Source organism: Cynocephalus volans, chromosome 1, assembly GCF_027409185.1.
Source record: "Cynocephalus volans isolate mCynVol1 chromosome 1, mCynVol1.pri, whole genome shotgun sequence".
Taxonomy (NCBI): Eukaryota; Metazoa; Chordata; class Mammalia; order Dermoptera; family Cynocephalidae; genus Cynocephalus; species Cynocephalus volans.
The window spans coordinates 231,699,206-231,717,714 of record NC_084460.1 but is presented as its reverse complement, the minus strand read 5'-3'; positions in this window follow the sequence as shown (position 1 = coordinate 231,717,714).

Below are 18,509 nucleotides of genomic sequence, written 5' to 3'. Positions count from 1 at the left end.
AATAGTATGAAGGTTTCTCAAACAACTACAGACAGAACTGTTATATGATCACTCATAGCTGGTTCTAAAAAATAAATAAATAAAAAGGAAGGAAGGAAAGGAGGAACGGGAGGGAGAGAGAGAAAGAAACAACAGTGATAATACATTGAACTTTCAGAAAGAGAGAACAGAACCCTGGTTACTAGAGGCAGGAAATGAGGAAGGAGAGGAGGGATAAGAAGAAATGGGTTAAAGGATACAAACAAATTTTATTGGTGCTAGGCAATCCACAATTAACATTAATTTGCTGCATGTTATCAGATGACTAGAAGAGTGGAGATCAAATGTCCTCAATAAAAAGAAATGATTATGTTTTGTACTGATGAATATGATAACTATCCTGACTTGATTATCCAACATTTTACACAGGTATTGATATTCAACTCTGTGTCCCATAAATAAGCATAATCAATTACATTTCAATCAAAAAAATGCTATGAGATAGCAAAAACAGTAATAAATGGCATCAAAGTGAAGCACTTTATTTCAAAACTAGTGCTGTTTTAAACTCTTCAATAGCTTTAGGTGTATATTGAGATATATTTGAGACAATATTTCTCTATTTCTTATTTGGTTCTAACTGAAGTTTATTTTTTCTCCATTGCATGTCTTCATTGAATCACTGGATGTCTCCTGGAAGTCAAATTTTAAAAGATGGAAATTTGTCATCTGATTGATTCTGCTTCATAATACACAAGAAAGGTAATAACTTCTTTTAGTTCTGAGAATTTCATGACCTGTATAGGTACCATTTATGCACATCTGACCTTGTATAGCCACAAGAAGAGGCAAAAGCACACATTTCCTGTCTGTCAAGAGGTTGGTTGTAAAGATGTGAGAAAATGTATATACATGTATATGGAATTAAGACAACATGGTATTCTCGCCCTCCCCCACACCTGCAACTAGCCTAGTGACAACCACCAAGCTACCACAGGAAGTGCCCAGGGCTCCTGAGCTGGGATGGTGGGGGGCCCAAGGGCTTCAGACACATACCTCTGACGTCTGCATCCAGCCTAGCAATGACCCGCTGCTGCTGGAAGCCCCTTGGTCTCCCTTGCCAGAATGAGGAGGGGGCCATGGGCCTCAACCCCCCCTCCCCTTTCCTCCTTCTCCCAACCTATTCCCTTCTCCCGTTCCCTCTCCCCCTCTCCCCTACCTGCTCTGCAACAACTTAGAATGAAAAAAGTGATATTAATAAATAAACTTTAAAAAAATAAAATATGGTATTAGAAACAGGGAAATAGTGATTAAACTGATGTAATCATTCTTAGAATTTCAGAAATTGTTAACTAGGTTTTTGTGTACTCCAACTGCAGCTTTTTTTTTTTTTTGCTCTATGTCTTTTTAAAACAGAGATTATGGCACAGTTTCTACTGTTGCTAGGACTGTTCAGTGGAGAGCTGCTTGATTAATATGAATTGCCTTCAATCTTTACCTAACCTGAGTTTAAAATTATACAAAGTCATTTGTTTTAGGAAATAAAAATTATACTAAAACAATTCAGAGCCTAATAACATGTAATCTTACATATACAATGTAATGCAAGTATGTTTTACTCAATTTATATATAGACAAGTAAATAGTATAAAATTGTACCTATATTAAAAGGACAGTAGAAAACTGAAGAATCATTGTATAGAAGATACAATGAAGTGAACGAGAAGATATAAATAAACATGAAGCTTAGTAATAGAAAGGACTGTAGAGATCATCTATCCTAAACTCTTTTTTACAAAGGATAAATTCCAAATTCAGAGAGATTACCTGATTTTTCCAAAAGATAGCTATGGTCATGAATCCGAAAGATTATAATGAAAATTAGTGGCAAAAACACAACTGGAACAAAAGACTTTTCTTTAGTTAAGATGATATAATAAGCCTTGATAACATTTTCTTCTCATAGTTGACCACAGATTCCAAATATATTCTTCCCCCAAGGCCTTTTCTCTATAGCCCCCTTTCCTTCTGTTCCCTTTTACATAACACCGATTTCATGAGTTATCTGTCTCCTTTTTTCTCTTCACAGTCTGCTTCCCTCATGGTAGAAGAAACAATTCCCTGGGCAAGGAGTCGAGTGAAAAGCTGTGATGCTATGGAAGGGAGTGGGGAAGAAGACAAAGCTCTGCAGGGCGGGGTCTGGGAGGAGAGTCATGCAAAAGTAATTTGACACTGCTGGATCTAAATGGTCAAGCCTCTCCATAAAGAGTCAGCAGTTATCCACTTCCCTCAAGGAGGTGTCTCAAAAGGCTTTTGCCCTTTTAACATCCCATCTACCTCGTGTGTGTGCACGTGTGTGCTTTGTTTCTTCCCTTAACCTGCAAAATCATAAATTCCTCAGAGCTGCAAAAGAACTTGGAATCACATGACATGTTATTGAACACATAACCAAAATCCTATAAATTACTGTTGATTGGATGATTTGCTAGCTTTTGTACATGTTTTATGTTCTCAGATTTGGAGTTATAGATTTATTCCAATTAATTGTCTGAGGAAAAAAATCCATTATTTCATTTACTCAACCAATATTAATTGAATGTTTATTATGTGCCAGGCAAGTACTGTGCTAGTCTCTGGAGATTTAAAGATTTTACTGCCTCTACTATATCCTCTACCATCACCACTAATGAAGATGCTGCTTTTACTGCTGCACTAAGTGCTTCACTCATATAATCATTAGAACAAATACAGAAAGTAGCTACTACTATTACCTTCATGTTATAGTTGAGAAAGCTGAAGCTTATTGTCCCATGTCACACTGCTAATAGCTGATGCATCTAGGGTTGGGTGACAGATCTGGGATCTGGACCCCAAGCAGTCCAGCTCCAGGGCCACTTACGCTAGAGCCATTATGCCAGAGGGAGCATCCCTGCTCTCCAGGAGCTCACAGTCTAAAGGCGGAGCAGGACACATGGCTGGAAATGATAAGTGCCAATTACAATTTGTAAATTAAGCACAGTAAATGCACAATGATTGACGTGCTAAGTTCTCCCTGGAGGAGTTTTGGAGGCTTCACAAAGCAAGTGAAGTGTGACGTAGGTCTAACAGGAGCTCTTACTATATTTTACATCCAGTTTCTTTGGTAGTCTGATGAACTTTTCACAGAGAGTATTTTTGAATTCACAAAATAAAATACATAGAAATATAAGTAAAATTTACTATATGGAAATATAGTTACACATAAAATTTTCATGTCATAGCGTATATATTTCATTAATGTATTAAGTAACAAGGTGGTTTTAATAATTATACTAACTTGAGGTGAAGAACCTAAATGTTTTTGAGATACCTGCAAAAACTAAAATGTGTTATGAAAATACCTGTGATTTCAGTTGGTGACAAAGTCACAATTTCTGCTAATAATACTGAGGTTTGCAGCCTACATTGAATTTTGAAGGATATGCTAATTTCAGTAGGGGATAGCAAAAGTAAAGTTATAATTTTTTGCCCAGACACATTCACAAATACATTGAATTCTATCCACAGTCTATCTGGAATCCATGGACCCCAAGTTAAGAAGCACTGGAAGAACAAAGAGGAGTTTATGATACAGACAAGGAAGGCATAACCTGGGATGCTATGATTTGGAAATACTTTATTAAGGGTTATCTTGAGTTTAATCACAATCAAAAATCCTCTCCCAAAGCACAGGCAACAGGACATTATTTTAACACCATGGACTACAAGAATAGCCTGCTGAGAAGCACCATTAATTAAGACTGAGTGGTAAGCAGGTTGCTATCTACAAACTATATTCCTCTTTCACTATGCCAACTTAGCATTTATATACTCTTGCCAGCACTATCCTGCAGATTTCAGTGCCTTGGTAGTTTTATTTTCAAGGTAAACATTTGAACCCAATGAAAGCATAATTTCTGCTTAAGTAACATCCATATATGGGAAAGAATAGTGAACATATGCTTACAAAAGTAGTTCTCAATCACACCGGTACAAACATTTTGGCAGCCAACTGAGTGGAGTGATTCAATGAATGTCCAATTTGGGACCTAGTAGATATCTTGGAAGGGCTGATAGAAGATAAGAAAAAAAGAGGGGGCAGGGATTCTTGGTCATTCTTTGGAAGTGAGGTGGCCATTGGAATGTAGTGGACATCATTGAAACTGAATGTTCAAATATTTGTTTACCACCCAGCCCCTTGCTTCCAGGTTTTGGAGTTTGCCAGGAAGTTTCCCACAGCACATGCAAAGGCTCCAAGTAGTTCATTAAAGCTTCTCACCTCTTTTTTTGCTCACCCTCATCTTTGGAGGTGTAAATTAGAGAGGCAGATGTACAATCTGGGAAGTTTTCCAGCTACATATTTAGAAAGTGGAATGTTCAGCACCGTGGGCGTTGAACAGAGTTTTTCAGTCTGTCACACATCCAGACTCAGTGCCAAGGAAACCCCCCAAATGGCCCCTGAATGCTTGGTTCTAGAAAAAGATAGCAACCTCTATAACAGGATGGGCCACAGTTTTGCTTATTTTTATTGTTTATAGAGTATAGTGGGAGAAAAAGAGGATTCTCATTAAAGTCTGGGAAGCCCTAAGTTACCTGACTACATGAGAACTATTAGGATAAAAATTTAAACGGTCCATTTATTGTAATTTGCAAAAAATTCTTATGCTCCAAGAAGAACATTAGATACCAGAAGGCTGAAATGGCATAAGAGCATACTTATATTTGAAAAGTACTTCCTAGTTTGAAAAGTGCTTTTATATATTTTACCTCATACTATCTTTAAAATACCTCAAATCTACAGAGAGTTTATTTTTCCAAAATTTAATAGGAATCCAGACTCAGGTGAAGTAGTTCAGCCAATGTCATGAAGATATGTTACTATGGAATAGGTCTTAATATCTTTATTCATGAAGCTATTCAAAAACTACCATTTGTTATGGGAACACAGAGGGAAATAAAATAATATAGAACTCTACAATCACCTAATTTCCTCTACTATTTTCCAAATACCTAATATGAAGGGGAATCATCTAAGAATAGAAACAGTCAAGTATGAATGGAAATTAAGGGAAGCCTCATCAAGAACATAGAGTGTTGGGAAAATGGTTCTGACGGGTTTCTTTAGTGCACAGAGATCTGTTTCTGTGATCTCACACTTATTCTGCATAATTGGGTTGTTCTAGTCTTACCTACTCTAAATTTCTCTGGTCTTCCTTTATTGCACACTGTAAAGAGTCAGACTCCACTGATGTGGAAAAGTGCTCCCTTCTTTTGTCCCTCAGGTGGCCATTTCTGAGTTGGATTCTGCATGGTTCTCCAGAGGTTCCCAATAGGATCAAAGGCCAGTTGCCTGCTGTAGTGACCATCTCAAGAACACACATTTTTGATGATTTTCCCTTCTCTCCTTCATTTTTTTCTCATTCCTTACTTCTGTTCTCTGGGATCACTTTCTAAATAAGCCACTTGTATACAAGCCTTTGTTTCAAGATCTGTTTTCTGGCAGAAACACAGGGAACTTTAGGTCTTTAGGTTTATGTAACCTAAATTCGTTAATTGGTTTTGTTACAAAAGAATTCTGTTACTGTATAATATAAATTCCAAACATTAATGGTTGAACCAAAACACCTTTAGAAAGGAAGTGGATGCCATATGCGTACAACTTTGAAGAAAGTCAGAATCAATGGAGCCTAAGTTTCAATTGCTCACACCCATACCACAAAGTTCCAAGACCATGTTTAAGGGTTACGTTCCTTCCATCTCCCACAATTAGAGCTCTGAGCAGAAAAAAAATGAAAACACCTTATGCCCTGCAATTTTTCCCAGCACAGATTCAGCCTTAAGGCAGATTCCCTTTCAATTATGTAGGCCCCCCACTGAGGGCTCCACTAATGTGCTCCCCTCTATTTATATCATAAAATTTAGCTTGCCTTTCTTAACACGATCCATTCCAAGTGAATGTGTTGGGAATTCCCAGTCTCCTTTGACTTTTCTCTGGCAGCAGAACACATGTAGCAATGCTCCTGACAGCCGCATTGCCAGAGGCACCTCCTCCTTACCGCACACTCTGCATTCATCAGGAAGCAACGCCTTCTGCCTGCTTTGCTGGTACATTATTGCCCATTCCCAGTGGGCTTTGGGAATGATGGTCACGTTGATCCCTATGAACTGAACACTTCTGCCCAAGTTAATCTGAGAACAAAATAAATTCCCAAACTCATTATTCTGCATTTATATAATTAGCAGTTAACTTATTTTTCAAAAATATAGAGATAAGACATATGATTGGCCTGCAGTATGACATCACTCACAAAATATTGGAGAGCTGGTCATTTAGCTGCTGTCTCCATTCATGTGCTCCAGAGGAAGTCATTGTGGCAATGTTTTGATTTTTAAACATGATCTCAGTCTGTGGAAATAGCATAAAAGCTTTGGCTGTTGTACTTCGTTGTTCAATATTATAATATAATGAAGCTTCATTAAATTTTTTTAATTTACCATAAGGACATTGCATTTTAATGCTGTGGTTGAACTCAGGAACAAAATAAACATGTGACAAAAGTGGTGAGTGATTAAAAAGTCACAATACTTGATATCTTTTAAAAATTAAACAAGTGTGAAATAATTATTTTTAGGTGACAGCAGTGAGTTTTCACATCTGAAAAGTGAACAGAATCACTCCTCCTTTGTTCTTTAAACATATGAAATGATGGGTTTTGTAAATTATATTTTAGTTTAGGTATTATCATATGTAACACTATTCCCATTTAAACAAAAACATTTTTGAAAAATTGTGCTATTTTTGAAAGCTACCACTAGATGGTGTGCAAATACTCTTTCTTAACTTCTCTTTCTACTGTTCTTAGATTTTTAAAATATGAAATGTGCCTTGTGTATGCAATATTCTGATTTGACTTTATTCTTGTTTTTGCAATGGGGAATAAAAGGAAGAGATGATGCTTGGATTAGGTATTTTTAATTAATTATAGTCAACTCCCCAGGACCAATTTTATTCCCCTATATGTTGAGGGCGATATTTTGACTTTTTTGTTTGTTTTTGGTTTCGTTGTTGTTGCTGTTGTTGATGCTTTGTTTTTTGGTTTTTGGTGGTTGGTCAGTATGGAGATCCGAACCCTTGACCTTGGTGTCATCAGCACTATGCTCTAACCAAGTGAGCTAACCGGATAGCTTATTTTGACTTTTTAAACTTTAAATTTATCCATGTCATCTCCCCAACATACACAAGAATCAATTATTAAATAATAATATTTAAAGATTATCTGAAATTAGCAAATGTATTTTATATTTAGAAATTCATTGGATTTGAGTAACTAAAAGATATTTTACATTAATCATTTTTTAAAGTATTTAGTACTTAAAAAACTACATAATTACCAAGTATAAATACCACCTCTTGTCTGTAAAAGGAAAAAAAAATATGCTTTTTATATAAATTATCTAATATTTTTAACAGATAAAAATAATTCTCAATTTGGCCTATTTAAATATATATGTTTTTTAATATATGTGAAAATGCTTAATGTTCCTTTGTGTGACTTTGATTCTTATTTATTTTTCCCTTATTCATGAATGAAATTAATGGGCTCTGTCACACTCTCTTTCGTGTTGCTATAACTGAATACTGCAGACTGGGTAATTTATAATGAACAGAAATTTATTTGGCTCATGATTATAAAGGCTGGAAAGCCCAAGATCAAGAGGCTGACATGTGGTGATGAGAGCCTCTTGCTGCATCATAACATGGCAGAAGGCATCACATGGGCGAGAGAAAGCACAAGAGGGCCAAACTTGCTTTTATAAGAAACATACTTCCGAGATGTATTAGTCCATTTCTGTTGTATATAGCAAAATATAGAGAACTGAGTAATCTGTAGAAAAATGAAATTTGTTGCTTACAGTTTCTGAGGCTGGGAAGTCCAAAGTCCAGGGAACACATCTGATGAAGGTCTTGGTGGTGGTGACAGTGACCCAGGGGTCTCACATGGAAGAAGATGGAGGAGCAGGAAGGGGCTAATCTCCTCATGCACTCTCCTTTTAAAGCCCTCAGAACCATACCCATGAATACCATTTTTAATCCATTCACTATGGCACAGTCTTACAATCTAATCACCTCCCCAATTCCCCACCTTTCAATTACCATAATAGGATTTCTCACCCTCCCAACAGTCATGTGGGACCAAGTTTCTAATATGTAAAACTCGGACGACACAATTCAAGCTTCAATAAGTTTGGGGGGACATTCAATCCAGTACATTCCACACCTGGCCCCCCAAAACTCATGTCCTTTTCACATGCAAATACATTCATTTCATCCCCAATGTCTTAACTTGTTTCAGCTCAAAAGTCCAAAGTTCAAAGTCCCATCTGTGAAATCAAAAACTAGTTACTTCCAAGCTACAATGGTGGGGCAAGCATAGGGTATGTATTCTAATCTAAAAATGGAGAAATAGACCAGAAGAAAGGGGTAACAGGTCTTAAGAAAGTCTGAAACCCAGCAGAGCAAGCATTAAATCTCAAAGCTGGTGAATCATGTACCTTGATACCATGTTTGACGTCCTCTGCATGCTGCTGTGGGGGCTGGGTCCCCAAGTCCTGGGGCAGCTCCACTTCTCATGATAATGAACCACTCCTGCTATTATGGCATTAATCCATTCATGAGGGCAGAATGTTCATGACATAATCACCCGTTAAAGGCCCCACCTCTCAACACTGTTACGCTGGGGATTAAGTTTTCAACACAACAACTTTGGGGACATATTCAAATCATAATAAGCTAGTATTTCCAATGAGGTAATGCCATCCACCATTTTATAACAAATCTATAGTGAACTCAAAGCCTTCTAAAACGAATTACTGTCTGAAATATCAATCAGCTTTAGATCCCAGTATTAGATACCGTGTTCACCACTTCAGCTCTGTTATTCCTGCTGTAATGAAAGAGTTTTGTGCAGAAGTCACCTCCCAGTGGTCCCAGTCCATGGCCTCCAGTTGGCAGCAGTGATGTTCCTCCATTCTTCTGGGTGGAGAATTAATGAAAGGTCAGCAAAGTGTATGGAAGAAGTAAAGATGAGGGGGAATGACCATAAAAATCCCTGACTGTCAACTGTTTATGTTGAAAGTTAACCATCTCCCTGAATACACAGTATAGTCCTATCTATTAGTACAATTTCAGAGATAAAGAACACCGTATTTACATTATTTAGCTGTTTATATAACCATGTATGCCTACATAGCTATACACAATTATATATGTATGCACTCTATAAATGTAAAAAGCCACTTACACACATAACCACATAAATAATAAGGAACTGGCTTATATTTCAAATTATCTGAATTTTTCTCATCACTCATTCTGAGGTAATTGAGACTTCATTATCAGCCTAAACTTCATGTTTACTTATTTTATTCCTCTTTTTACCATAGTTTTTCTAAGTCCTTGGCCTTATAATCTCATCCCTGCTTTTTTCGTTCTTGTCCTGGATCACAAAGTAATCCCAGAGGAAGAGAGAAAACCATGCCAATTTCTCATGGTGCAGAGACCAACTCAGTGGCAGTCCTTCTGTTTGCTATATTTTTTAAAACTTTTTAAACCTCAGAAAAGATCTTTTATTATTTTAATAAAATACCATCATAATAATATAATAATGTTACTTTATTTTTATTTTTATTATAACTTATGTATTGTAATTGCATATATTTGGGGGGCACAATCTGATATCTTGATACATATCTTTGTCGTATAATAATTGGGTCAGGGAAGTTAGTGTATCAATTTATTACTGAAGCCCCCAAGGTAATTCTAACCTTTGTCTAAGTTCCAGGCTCACTGATTCCACACACACCATTTGTGGATGAACTCACCTTTGGCTTTGTTTAAAGGATAAAACCTCTTGCATCTATTTTTCCTTAATCTAATTTCTTATTTTCTAAAATATAATTGCAGGCAAATTGTACTGCTTTTTGTAATCCATAATCAGGCAGCCTTTGGTCTGACCATATCCTGGCATCTGAAGACTCTGCTTCTATACCCTGTTCTGTGCTGCTGTTTATCTTGAATCACTCCTTCCCTACTTTAATACATGGTATTTCTTTCGTATCTCACAAGACAAACAAACCAAAACAAAATCTTAATGAATCCTTCCTTTGATGCTCCTCACTTGCTCCCAATTATCACTTTATACCTTCTATTTCACTGAAAACGTGTTCATATTCCAGCATTTCTCTTCTTCTCTGTATCAACTGCAACCTTTGCAATTTTACATCTTATCTAATTCTTCTGAAAAATGCTCATTTTAAATGTCCAACACCCCATTTATTGCCACCTCCAGCTACATTGGTTATTTGCCTGAACCTATGGACTATATTTTAGTTTGCTGATCAAACTTGTCTGGTGAACCTTCCTTGTGCTGTGGACTCTGTGGATCACTAACATGATGCTCTTCCAATCATAAAAGCAGTTTATTCAATTCACTGCTCAATCTGCCATATTTTCTTGGGATATGGTTCTACAGGAAAAATATCAGTATAGAAAGGCTGATTGGCAAATATGGAAAGAGTGTGGAAGTTAGAAAATCACCTCTTTGCAACCACATACAGTTGTAAATATAAAACACATAATTATAGTAAAGATTAGTTCAGGTAAGAATAATCAACGGACACTAAATCTAGGAGAAAATTTGGATGAGGTGCAATATATTTGCATTACCTTAAAGTGTCTCCTCACATACTGGGTAGCAGTTAAAAGGAAATTACAGGAAACATTTGGCAGAGAAATTAAATATCACTTTGACAAGGTGATCAAATTAATATCACAAAATCAGAGAATGATGGACATTATCTGCCTCCAGATGTTATGCCCTGGTGGAATAGAACTTAAGCCATTTAGGCCTCATCTTCCTTACCGATGAATTGAAAATGTGTCTTATGAATTCCAGGACACAGCATTGTGCCTGAATCATAGTGAGCATTCATAAATGTTGATTTCTCCTTTCAAAGTTTCCCACAACATGTCTTCATAGAACATTTCTTACTCTTTTCTCTAATGCTCTTTAGTATGCTTTCTTCACCAGTCACATGTGTGTTTCCTTTCCCTAACTAGATTGGCAACTAGCATTTAGTACTGTTTGTTACACAGAGTAGATGCAGATACATATATGTTGTTGGCACTGGAGTTTGATTATTGTATGCATTATGTTTTGTCTGATGAACTGGAGGAGAAAAGATTGAATTTATAATGTTTGTTGCAATAGATACAACATTTTCCTCTAGGTTTTCATTTCCTAACTTCTCTCTGTGGTACCAGCAAGTTATTTTGATCACATGTCTTTTAATTTGATTTTTGCTAACTACACAAATAACAAGCAAGTAATCTAAAAACTTAATTTAAAATTTTAACCTAAAACTTAATTTAAAAACAATCTAAATACAAAGTTTATAAACAATTTTTCTTTGTAGTAGTCCATTTTTTGTTGCTTATAATATAACACCTGAAACTGAGTAATTTATAAGAAAATGAGATTTATTTCTTACAGCTTTGGAGGCTGGGAAGTTCATGGTCCAGGGGGGAGCACCTGGTGAGGGTCTTCTTAGTGGTGACTTTCTACTGAATTCAGTGGCGATGCAGGAAATCACATGACAAGAATGGCAAGAGCTACAGAGCTAACCTTCTCACTTGCTCTCTTTATAAAGCCATCAGAACCACACCCATAACAACCTATTAAACTATCAACCCACTACTCCATGAATGAGTTAATCCATTCATAAGGGCACAGTCCTCATGATCCAATCCCTCTTAAAGGCCCCAACTTTCATCACCATATTGGGGGTTTAGTTCCAACATGAGCTTGAGTGGAAATTCAGACCACAGCATTCTTATACTAAAGTTTATTTTTCAAAACTAATATTGGAAGACATATTTTTAAGTAAAGCTATGGTCCAGTTGTGCCTAAAGAAACAACAAGTTAAGACTGAGCACATGATGCAATTTAGTTAGTTTAAAGTGTCATCTGTTACAGTAATATTGTGTTGGCAAATTATGTTTATTGATTATACTGAGAAACACTTATATAAGGTAACTGTAGATTTTAAACGAAAATTATCTTCCAATTTGATCTAAGAAATAATTGAGCTATTAAAATTTAGTACATGATTGATTTTAATTATGCCTCCTCAGATATTTATCCTTTGTATTAAAAGTTGTTTGTCAAATTTAGATTTTTGATTCAGGGACCAAAAAGAAACATGTTTTTCATTTTTGTTATTTACTACATTTAGCACAGGGTTTGTGCTTGTGAAAGAATATTATAATTTGTCTATATTATGGAATAAAATGAGAAAAATACACATCCATTCAATACAAATAAAATGGATGAGTCAGAATCAATTTAATATTTGGAGGAATTTTCATTGTTTAATAATTTAGCAATCTTTTAACTAATGATTTAATTTTGTAGTTCAGATTAAGATTTTTTTAAGCTTTCTTTTTAGGCAATCTGAGTACACAAATTAAGCTAATAAATGTTTTAGAAAGTACTTGTTCTTCAACTTGAAAAGCAAGGCTTGAAACAGAACCCTAATTCTCTGCATATACAAAATAAAATTAATGACCTCATTTGCTTAAAAAAGAAATTTAAAAAATAAACTTTATGAATTCACAGCACATTTGTAGCTTGTTTCTAAATGCAGGGCAGTGTTGAATTCTTGAGATAAAAAGCATTGAATAACCAAAAAAAATTATTTTTCATAAAGACACACTTAGAGAAATTATATAATGCTATTCTTTATCAAATTTATTTGTAAGTAATTTTAGTACCTATCAATTAATGAATCAAAGCAAGTGAAAAGTATATAAATAGTACATTCACCAATCCTGGAGAATAAAGAAAGTATTCTGTATCAAAATTCTATATCAATATTATTAATAACCTCTATTTATCAAATTTTAATATATGAATTGCACCTTACATACATTAATTTTCACCTTACCTCTATTTGACAAATAAGAACATAGACCTGTATTATCTTGTTAAAAGAAAAACTTTAGACAAATTAAATTTAACAGAATTTATTTAAGCAAAGAACTATTAATGAATTGGGCAGCACACAGAACCAGTAGAGGTTCAGAGGGCTCAGCCAGCAATGGTGGGAAGGCAGTATTTATAGACAGAAAAAGGAAGTGTTTACAGAGACACCTTGATCAATTATAGTTGGGCATTTGCCTTATTTAAGGACGGTGTCATGAGGCATTTGCCTTATAAGGACACAGTCTGATCAGTTGGCAGCATGTAATGGGCTGAAGCTTGGCTGCTGTGATTGGCTGAAACTCAGCTATTTGTTACAAGAATATACTCTTAAGTTAGGTTGCATATTATTTACACAGTAAGTTAAGTTGCAGTTCACTAAGTAGAAAGTCAAAATACAAAGGAAGCTTGAGGACTAATTTAATTTAATTTAATAATCTCTACTTGAAAGATGAAAAAGAGAGACTTCCAAAGATTAATCAATTTGGCCTAGGTTATAAGGCAAGTACAAGTAAAATCAGAATTCATATATGGGTCATTATAGGTTTAGAGTCTGTACTTTTTTTTTTTTTTTTTTTTTTTTTTTTTGTGACTGGTAAGGGGATTGCAACCCTTGGCTCGGGGTCGCCCGCACCGCGCTCAGCCAGTGAGCACACCGGCCATCCCTATATAGGATCCAAACCCAGGCCGGAGCGCCGCTGTGCTCCCAGCACAGCACTCTCTTGAGTGAGCCACAGGGTTGGCCCTAGAGTCTGTACTTTTAATCACAATGCATACTGTATTCATGAGCATGCTTATACTTGTATTTCAACTGTGAAGATCTAGCAAGTTTTAGTTTCCCCTGTTCTCCTTTGATCATGACCCTTAATTCCATAAAAAGAAACTATCTGGATGTCAAGCTCTAAAATGCCAATCACTTCATCCTGATCCTAATATACACAAATGTCTACCATCAAAGAATGTTGTAAGGATTAAATAAAATAAGCCTTCACAAATGTTACGTGTAAGAAATTATGAAGTGTGCTCTACAAGTCTTAGAATTATTTTTACCTTTCTATATGCTTTTCATGAGTGTTCAAAATAATGACATAGTTATGACTTGAAAAAGGAGCTTCAACTTTTGGCTAACTAGTGTTACAAATAAGTTCATGAGTATGATCCACTAAAAAATTCTGATTTGCCCCTAGAATATGGAGCAGATATTGTTGTGGCAGAAGTTGCCAAAGGAATCACAAACACTCAGAGAAATGGAGAAGTCAGATGATTTATTATGCTAGCAGTCTCAGGCGAACTTCTGTTCCAAAAACCTGAGCGCTGAATGCAGGGAGACCGGAGTTATATACCTTTCTTAAGCAAGCAAGCAAGCTTTTCTATTGTGTTGCTTTGTCCCCCACAGATTTGTTATCCCCCTTCCCATGGGTGACAGAGCCACAAAGGATTACTCAAAGCCCATCCCTTCTGAGCAGCGAGAAGCCCCGAAGTAGTTAATCTCCCCCAGAACTCTCAAGCAAGAGGCAGTCCTTCCTTGGGAGATTAACCCCAAATTAGGGTTCTCTTTCTGCATTTATTCTCCATCCCAGGAAGTTACAGGAAGAGACATAGGTGGGGTTATAGTTTACCAATTTAGGCTGGTAACTCTCAGTGAAACAAGCCAGATGTCATTCCATAAGACAATTTAAGTGATCCACCAACAAAAGCTTGATCTCAGCAAACATTCCTTTCTTATAGCAATTTCTCAGTATCTTTACATATCAATCAGTAACTAGTGTGTCCTTGAGCCAGCAACCTTGCTGTGCCACAAATCTTTATCTTACACCAGAGACTTTATAGCCTGAGGAAAATTTCCTGTCCTCCGCAAGGTCAATATTTGAAACCGCAAGGCTTTGGAAAACCAGGCCCCGTGAAGTGCATTTGCTTTATGTATCCTCTACACTATTGGTTCTCTGTCTGTATCTGGGAAGAGTCACCCAAATTGGGGTCTTCACCAGGTGGTTAAAGGTGAGTAAGGGGCTTTGGGTTGGGGGCTTTACAAGGTGGGCAAAACTGGGTCACGGAGGCAAGGGATGTAGTTAGGGGGCTTTCTGAAATGCGAGCTAGAGAGCAACTCTGTCTCCCATTCAGACAGGAAATGGTGACAAGCTGAGGTTCAGCTCAGTCTCTCACTAACACAGGAAAGTCAAAGACTGACAGGCTTGTAAACTGCAGAGTTACAGAGTTCAGAAATGCATTTAGCTCTTAACCCTTAACACAACTCTAGATATTTCTTACATACAGGCAGATATTAGCTGAAAAATTATAATAAGGATTAAAGCAAGGAAAGGACAAGGAATTTGGCACTTTAATATGACTAATTCAAGAAACTCTAACTGGTTACTCTGATACACTGCCTGATTTAGACCCTCTGAAAGAAACTTAATATTTCATAAAGTATTTGAGGAGAATCTGTGTGCGCATGTGTGCCCCTTGTTTTGAAAGTTAAAAATATTCATATTTTACATATGTATGTGTTTTAGATGAATTGGCTGCATGACCACCTGCCATAATAAATAAGAACTTGAGATGTTCTTATTTGGATTATATATGCTTTTTCTAATATATATCTTCTGCCACTCTGTCCACATAAAATGGCCTTTTTAGACAAGAATACACATCATATTTTAACATTATTTCAACAAAGTACCAATTCTACCACATGCATATCTGGTATCTAAAGCATGTGGATCTCTAATCACATGGAATATTGGCACTTCAGACACCTATCACAGAACTCAATCTTGAATTGATTGTAATTTAATACTTGCCAAATAATTACTTTAGAGAGCAAATGTTTATGAGGTGGTACAGGGATTCATTAAGCATCAATTCTTCTGAGTTCTCTAACTTCCCCAGTTTTTCTTTCTTGAGTCAGGTCATCAGGAAACAATATTGGATTTCCTTAGCTTCTTAGAAAACATTTTCAAAGTCAGGAAATGGGGCCACACTCCATATATAGCCACTCCCACATGATTATTTCTCTTTTTTCATTAAAAACAAAAATTTTGGACCCTGATATATAAATTTTTTGATAGTAATCACTCATTCTCACAAGAGAAAAGCTGAAAAAATGAAAAAATGAAAAACGCTTGAAAGATTCCTTTGAGAATTGGGGTTACCAGGCAAACTGCCGCCCCCAAACTGGAGAGACAAGTGAATACAGAGAATTGCAGTTTACCAGAAAGCAGAAGCTGCTAGACCCAGTAACTGGTAGTAGATCTTAAGCAGTAATTGACAAACTGTTGGAGGCTGAGTGTGGACTACCTTCAGGGTTAAAATTCCTCGGGCCCCACATTAAATTACTTTTTCCTCCAAAACCTCCACCAGGTTTTCATTTGGGTGAAGACTGGAGAAAAATCCTCCTGTTCTTCAGGCAGGGGAAGAGAAAAGTAACCATTTTGAAATATACCCACACATTTTGTTTTCCTTAATGAAGTTTTGCCTTCCAAAGGAACTACTTTGCCAGAATCTTACCTGACCTGGGAGAAGGGCAATAGGCCAACTCCAGACCCACTAATCTTCCTATCTCACATAAGTGGAGAAATAAAAAGATCATGAGACTCATCTGAAGGTCACAGCCTAGGGACTCTGTCCCTACTCAACCTCTCAAAATGGAGATTTAATCATAGAATGATATAATGCTTCCCCTCCCCAATATCTCACTCTACATTGACAAGGCTCTAGTATAATAGCAATGGATTGCATCTAAGAGTTTTAAGACACAGCCTCTTTTCAAGAAGGAGTTTCTGGAGAAACCAAATCACAACAGGATAAACAAAAAATAAGAACAAAGTTGAAATTGAAACCTCTGACATCTATATCCACACCAAACATTAAACACAGTCTCCTCCTTAGCAAGATAACAATAAAATTACTAAAGTTTCTAAAATTACCTAAGTTTCTATTATCAAATATATCATGTCCAGCATTCAACACAACACTACAAGGCATGCCAAACAGGCAAGGAAAAGTACAGTCTGAAGAAACAAAGCAAACTTTGAACCAGACTCAGATATGAAAGAGATTTGGGCATTATCAAAAGAGAAATTGAAAAAAATAATTAATATGCTAATAATTAATAATTAATATGCTAATGACTTTAATGGAAAAAGTGTACAACATGCAAGAACAGATGGGTAATATAAGCAGAGAGACTGAAACTAAAACAAAGAATCAAAGGAAAACAGTAGAAAACATCTAACAGAAAGAAAGAATGCCTTTGATGGGCTAGCTTATCAATAGCCTGGACATAGATAAAGAAAGAAACAGTAAGGTTGAAGATATATCAGTAGAAAGTTCTCAAACTAAAAAGTAAGTAGAAAAAATAATTAAAATAAAAAGGAACAAAATATCCAAGAAAACTGGAGCCATTACAAAAGGCATAATGGGAATGGTAATACCAGAAAGAGATAAAGAAAGAAGCAGGAGAAATATTTGAGCTACTAGTGATGGAGAACTTTTCAAGATTAATGACAGACACCAAACCACAGACTCAGGAGTTTCAGAGAACCCAAAATAAGATAAATACCAAGTAAACGTATAGTTAAAAAACAAATACAAAGAGAAAATCTTGACGGAAGGGAGGAGGGTCATCTTACCTGTAGAGGAATAAGGATGAGAATTACATTGGACGTCTCTCCAGAAACCATACGAGCAAGAAGAAAAGGGAAGGAAATATTTAAAGTCTTGGGGGAAGAAAAACCCTCACCTGTTTAGAATTCTGTGTCCACTGAAATTATTCAAAAATGAACAAGAAATAAAGACTTTCTTAGACAAATAAAACCCATGAAGATTTGTCGATAGTAGAACTGTCTTGGAAGATCTGTTAAAAGAAGTTCTTCAGAGAAAAGAAAAATAATGTAGATCAGAAACTAGGATTTACATGAAGAAAAAAAGAGCACTAAACCTTTAAAAATTCTTAACTTATCTAAAAACTAACTGTTCTAAATAATAATAACATTTTGAGTGATTATATCTTCAAGACTTAGTACAAAGCTACAGTGTGGTATTTACAAGAGAAACGACAAACAAGTCAAGGAAATAGAATAGAGAGTCTAGAAATAAACACACAAATATGATCAATTGATCTTTGACAAAGAAGCAAAGTTGATAAGATGAAAAAAGATAGTTATTTTAAAAAATAGTGCTGGAGCAACTGGACATATAAATGTAAAAATGTGAAGGTAAACACAGATCTTACACCTTCCACAAAAAATAACTCAAAATAGATCACAGACCAAAAGGTAAAACACAAAACTATTAAACTCCTAGAAGATAACATAGGAGAAAACCTAGATGACCTTGGGTTAGGCAATAACGTTTTAGATAATACATAAAAGGCATGATCCATGAAAAAAATAAATTTATAAATTGAGCTTTATTAAAATTAAAGTTTTCTGCTGTGTGAAAGATACTATAAAGACAATGAGAAAGCAGGCC